The sequence below is a fragment of the Gossypium hirsutum genome, chromosome A10 (genome assembly GCF_007990345.1).
Source record: "Gossypium hirsutum isolate 1008001.06 chromosome A10, Gossypium_hirsutum_v2.1, whole genome shotgun sequence".
Taxonomy (NCBI): domain Eukaryota; kingdom Viridiplantae; phylum Streptophyta; class Magnoliopsida; order Malvales; family Malvaceae; genus Gossypium; species Gossypium hirsutum.
This window is the reverse complement of record NC_053433.1, coordinates 58,769,625-58,776,205: the sequence shown is the minus strand read 5'-3', so window position 1 is coordinate 58,776,205 and position 6,581 is coordinate 58,769,625. Positions and strand designations below refer to the sequence as shown.

Below are 6,581 nucleotides of genomic sequence, written 5' to 3'. Positions count from 1 at the left end.
CCCAACGACCAGTATATTTTCTTAAAGTCATTATACATTTTCACACTACCCGGATAGATAGACAAGCAACCACTATGTGCCTCTCTCAAAATCTTCTGAACAAGCTCATCGTCCTTAGGCACACAAATCCTGTCTCAGTATATTATACAACCGTCGGTACCAATACGAAATTCTAATTTGTTTCCCGTCTCACATTAAGCCATTTTAGCTTGGAAATCCTTATCACCTTTCTGAGCTTCATGAATCCCTTAAAGGAATATCGGTTTAGTTCTTATCTGAGCTAGAATCGAACCATCATCAATCACGATCAATTGAGTATTCATAGCCCTCAAGGCGAACAATTATTTCCTACTCAATGCATCCAAGACTACATTTGCCTTCCCAGGGTGGTAATCAATCACCAATTCGTAATCTTTTATCAACTCCAACCATCTTCGTTTTCGTAAATTCAACTCCTTTTGAGTAATCAAATATTTTAAACTCTTATGATCAGTAAATACCTGGCATCTCTCACCATATAAATGGTGTCTCCAAATTTTCAACGTGAACATGATGGCGACCAACTCTAAATCATGGGTCGGGTAATTTTTCTTGTTCAGTTTAAGTTGTCTCAAGGCATACACTATCACTTTTTCTTGTTGCATGAGTAAATATCATAATCTATTTAAGGAGGCGTTGCTATACACCACGAATTCTTTTCCCAATTCTGGTTGCACTAAAACTGGATCTTCGGTTAACAAGGTCTTTAGTTTCTCGAAACTCTACTGGCATTTCTCCGTCCATTCAAACTTGACATCTTTCTATAACAACCTTTTCATTAGAGTAGCTATCATCGAGAATCCATTTACAAATCTTTTGTAATACCCAGCCAAACCTAGAAAGCTTCGTATCTCTGACACACACTTCAGTGGTTTCCACTAAATGATAGCCAAGATCTTACTCAGGTCAAATTTGATCTTGTCACCCGACACAATGTGTGCCAAGAATCCGACCTCTCATAGCCAAAATTCACTTTTACTGAAATTGGCATACAACTGCTTATCTTTTAAGATTTGTAAAACCGTCCTCAAATGTTTCACGTGTTCACTTTCATCTCACGAATAAACTAATATGTCATTGATACAAATGACGATGAACTTATCCAAATATGCTTGGAAAATATGGTTCATTAAGTCCATAAATACCGTTGGGGCATTCGTTAAACCAAAGGGCATGATGAGGAACTCATAATGCCCATACCTTGTCCTGAATGTGGTTTTTGGTACATCTTGCTCCTTTACTCTGAGCTGATAATAATCGAACCTGAAGTCTATCTTGGAAAACACGGTGGCTCCTTTCAATTGATCAAACAGATCATCTATCCTTGGCAAGGGATACTTGTTCTTCACTGTCACTTTGTTGAGTTGTTTGTAGTCTATACATAACCTCATCAACCCGTCTTTCTTTTTCACAAAGAGTACCGAAGCACCCCATCACTACAGCAAAACTGACTTTTAGCGGCGCTTTTTAGCGCCACTAAAACTATTAGCGGCGTTTTTACAAGCACCGCAAAAAACATCGCTATAGATGGCGCCGATAAATTTTGCGGCGTTTATTTGAAAACAACGCCGCTAAAGGTCCTGACCTTTAGCGGTGCTTTTCCCACAAACTCTGTAAAAGGTCAGGACCTTTAGCGGCGCTTTTCCCACAAACACCGCCAAAGGTCAAGACCTTTAGCGGCGCTTTTCCAAAAAACGTCGCTAAAGGTCATAAAAATTAAAAAAAATAAAATATTATAAAATATTGTAAAAGTACTAAAAAATATAAAAAAATTAAAATTCATTATCAAAATATTGAGAAGAAGAATAATCTATGGTATAAATACATCCCGCCAAACAAAATACCGCACTTATCATACTACACCAGAAATCTAACAAAATACAAATAGAACAAAATAAGGATGAATGAAAGACATTAATGATGTATAAAATCATTGTTTCTAATGCATATGTAGAAATCAAGCCATGGTGTGCACCAAGGATCCGGCTCTCGTAATAGCACCAGGCCTTGATCAAAATAATAATACTACGTTTGAAAAGATGATCTTTTCCAATTAGCTGGTCAACCTGAAAAACAAACAGTTCAAAAGAAGTCATGTGTCAATTAAACTTGCCACCCTTGATATTGCTATAGGAATTAATGCATGGAGAGTGATGGAGATGGGATTGGGGATTCCTCAAGGCTGCAGCAGTAAATTTAAGCAACAGTGTGGGAAAAGGTGAAATGAGAGATTTTAGACTAAATCCAAAGCATTAACTTCTATTAAATGAAAACAAACAAACAAATATAATTGTTAAAGAAACATTAATTTCTCTTAAATCCGGTAATATTCGAACTATTCCATTATTCAGTGCATTCAAAGTTTCAGAATAGAGAGATGAATACAGTTAGCAGTAGGAAGCAAATACAGACAATTACCACATTTTCAGTCGTCGTAGCTATAAACTTAGTTACTGAATTCATAAATCGTGCCTGCTATTTGCAGCCCAAATACACACACACATATATATATTTAAAAAAAGCAGCAGTTTATAGTGTTGGTTGCAACCAAAGAAATTCAAACATACCATCAAAACCCTCCAAGATGCAAAGGTTGCCAGAATCTTCAGTGGCCTTCAAAATTTCTGCTCGAGCTGCCAGTAAGCCATAGTGCAAATAACTGTACACAAGAAAGCCATAAGTATATAACTAAAATATAAAGATTATACAAATGACTGAATAGAGACCTGTCTGATAAGACTGCTTAAGGAATCACAAGCCATTAAGATTTCTCATTATATTCAATTTCAAATCATTAACAGAATCCTATTTTGTTAAAATGGAGGGTACCTGTGTACATAGAGGTAATATTTTTATCCCTTGAGATACATTTCATTTACATAATTGTCCTGTCCAGCTGGTAAACTTGGAGCTCTTGAAGCAGCATTCTTGGAGATGGCATACGCCATTTGAACAGATCCACCACCAAGATTAACTATGCCAACTGTGTCTTGATATGTCCTTCCCAAATTCCCTAGTAGGTAATTTATGGTCACCTATAAAAGAATATGGAGGTTAAGAAAGTCCAAATTAGGTCCATTGGCTCCATCAGTAGGAAAAATTACAACGGATCCTAGCCCTAACAGTACGTAAATACTTTATTCTAGTTTCCCTAAGTTACCCCAGAGAAACCCCTCGGATTTCTCCAATTGGCTCCGGCACCACCATGAAAGCATCTCAAGCAAGACTGATCATGTTGACCAGTTATAAGATTAAAATATCAAGCAGTCCTTGTACTTAGTCAAAAGTACAATTTAATCCACTATATTACAGAATTGAGTCCTTCAATCTTTTCCATGTTTGACATTGGAGAAATAAGTAAAATTGATAGCAATGTTAACGGGAAACCATCTAAAAGTTAGCATAGACCCCCGAAATCTGACAAAAATATTGATCTCTAGATGGAACTGAAGTAGCAACATTTTTCAATTAAGAACATACATATTTTCGGATTTCAACTCATGTACAACTCATGTACTATGTAAGATTTGAGAAGAAAAGTCCACATCAGCATTTAAATAATTTTACATCAATATTGTTATCAATTTTACTTGTTTGCGCCTATATCAAATGTTTAAAGATTAAATTACTCGGTTCTATAATACAAGGATTAAATTGCATTTTAGCTATAATATAGGGATGCCAAGATACTCTAACCCCAGTTACAGTATGCAAAGTAAAAGCAAAGTATAAAAGTACAAGAAAATTCAGTATATCATACCCACTCATAAGAACCTTCTTGAGAGCCGTCCAGAATTTTGACCCTATTTGCCTCGGATTTAAGGGTGCTTCTACTTTTCAAAAGTTCCCTAACCTAAATACATATTTAAATTGCACTAGCTTGAGGAAATGGTAAAGTAAATGCTGTGGCCATAACAAACATGTATCCGAAAATAAAATTACCGATTGCAAATTTTATCAAATGCCTCGCCTCCTAATGCCCTCAGACCAGCAGTTGCCTACACAAGTAACCCCATTGTTCAGCAAATTAAAAGGCTTAGAATGCATAACGCATGAACGTAATACCTACCCCAACTCTCACAGCAGTCTTTGATCGTAAATCTAGCGGAACAACACTTTCTGCCTTGTCAAGAAGAGAAGTTAATGAATTTGCAGCAGCCTGTGGATCTTTTGCATAGTAGCTCAAACCTGGTTTAAGCTGCAGCAAAACAACCCACATAAAACTAACTAATACTTGGACAAAAACCTCCATAAAATTGAAGAAAATGGTCCACAGCACACAAGTAAAATGGTACCTTGAAAAGAAATCAAAGAATTGATGTTTTGAACTCTTTTTTTTTTGTTCAATTCAAGTAAAATCCTTTTCTAGAGGATACAAGTTAAAATCCTACCTTACAATAGTTGAGTCAAACTATGTCACAATTCACAAATATCAAATAAAGGTCACAATATTCTCAACCCCTTTCAACTTATATTTAGAGGAAAGAAAAACAAAAACAATAATCATACAAATAAAGATTACTAGTTGTTAGTTACTTTTGTTAGAAGTAGCTTTCTAGTGTCTATTCGTCTGGAATGTTTTTTATTGAATATTTTATGAATTATGTTAAAAATTACTATTTAAATACACTTTTTTACGAATTATTTATTTTTTCAACAAGTTTGACAATTAAGGTTCCATTTCCTCGATACTTTTGCTTCTTAAAATCTTGCTATAAAGTAAACCTAAAAAAAGTTACGATTGATTAAAAATGAACAAAAAAATTCAAAATGTAACACTAAAAGTAACATCATGCAATTTGTTATCTATCAATGTTTATTTAATAATACTTCAAAAACATTGTTTCTCTTGTTAATCTAGCATACAGCAGACCAACTAGTTACCATTAGCAAGTTTTAAAATTACGATCAAAGTAGGCGAGTATCAGACTAACATTTCAAAGGAAAATAATTTAGAAAAAGAAAGAAGGAAATTGTAAAGAAAAGAATGAGTTTATATAAGGAAAAATATGGTTATTAGAATCCTATGATTGTTGGAATTGTGACCATTCGATGATTTGTTACTGTTTACTTGAAAACGCGTCTTATAGGGCGCGTTTTTACTCTGACATGAATAGATAAATTTCAAAATTTTCGGCATATATCAACAAATTAGCCTAATTAAATGGGTAAAGAAATTCTGCAGCTAACAGAAAAAAAAATCGACAAATGTACGTACCTCTTACAAAACAAACACAAAATTTCACCTCTGTTAACTTCCTCCTCACTTCTTATTGTGTTTGCGTGAATCGATATGACAATTGAAAGCTCCCACTCTTTCTAATTTACACAACAATTCCTGTAATATTATAAAATCATTAAAAAAATTTGATAAAGAAAACTGATAACAACGGAATTAAAATCCCAGAAAGTGTGAGGACGAAGAAGAGAAAATTTTGAAAAAAGAAAGGATATTTGGGAAGGAAGAAAACCGAGAAGCAAAATCCCGAGAAACAAACAGAAAACAGTGAGATTCAAATATTAATTTATATATAAAATAAACATAAAAAATAAAGAAAATACACTAACTCACCTATCAGCTCTCCAATGAAACAAAGATGAACAAACCAAAGAACGCCATCGAAAGTTAACATTATATAACCCCCCCCAAAAAAGAGTTTAAAATTAATACAAATACAGAAACCTTTATTTATAGTAGCATTACATTGAACAACTTCGAACTTCTTTTTCTGTGATAAAAAAACGTATATATAAAACAATAAATGGAAACACAATAAAAAGGAAAGCATTACTAAGATTTCCGACTTACCTTAAACGGAAATTCATTAGCCATTATTGATCTTTATCCACTGCTACATTCGCCATCACTCAAAGAAAAAAAACACAAAACCCCTAACTTTAGGCTTTTCTTCGTTTCCCGCTCTTTGAAACAAAGAGATGAAAAGAAGACAGGAAAAAACACTGACTCAGGTACGAATAGTGGCAAATTTGAAAACTCTTTCCATATTTGATGCTCTCCCGCAGAGATATTTTAGGGTTTGGGTTTTTCATTTTTTTAAACTGAAAAAACAATTATATTTTGTTTGCTATCCCCGGGTCTAGCCCATATTTCAAGAATATAAATACTCTTCTTGGGCTACAGTCCAATAGTGTCCAACCTATTTGGGCCTATATTCGGTTGCAATTTAAGTTTGATCCAATTATACATTAACATTGATTTAATGTGTAATTGTATACATGAATTTTAATTTGGTGCAATTTAAGTTTAATTCGTTGCCTTCTATTCAACCAATTATGGTAAGTTGTTGATGCGGCAACGTAAAAAATTGACATTTGGCATGCATTTTTCATATCCTAAAACATAAAATGAAAATTACACAATACAACTATTATTAATTTCTTGATAATTTTTTCGTATTATTACTGATTTAACTAATTAATTTTGGAAAAAATAATTTTTAATGTGAATTAAAAATACATATTAATTCCTAACTTGAATAAATTTTAGCAAGAGTTTATTTTTAACTTGAATTAAAATTAGT

At 33.6% G+C, this 6,581-nt stretch overlaps 1 long non-coding RNA gene across 4 annotated transcripts; it reads right to left on the bottom strand.

Annotated features, from left to right (window-relative positions):
* Positions 1-1,857: 1,857 nt before the first annotated feature.
* On the bottom strand, positions 1,858-6,086 carry LOC107897873 (uncharacterized). 4 transcript variants are annotated; one of them, XR_001684293.2, is made up of 8 exons: positions 5,849-6,086; positions 5,258-5,377; positions 4,109-4,237; positions 3,982-4,037; positions 3,800-3,892; positions 2,869-3,074; positions 2,607-2,698; positions 1,858-2,105 (listed from the first exon to the last, which is right to left on the bottom strand). It is a non-coding gene; the product is annotated as an uncharacterized lncRNA (long non-coding RNA). The 4 variants fall into 4 exon arrangements; XR_005903542.1 differs by having other exon boundaries at positions 5,258-5,358; positions 5,849-5,873; XR_001684294.2 differs by lacking the exon at positions 5,849-6,086 and adding an exon at positions 5,612-5,686.
* Between the last annotated feature and the right edge of the window lie 495 nt (positions 6,087-6,581).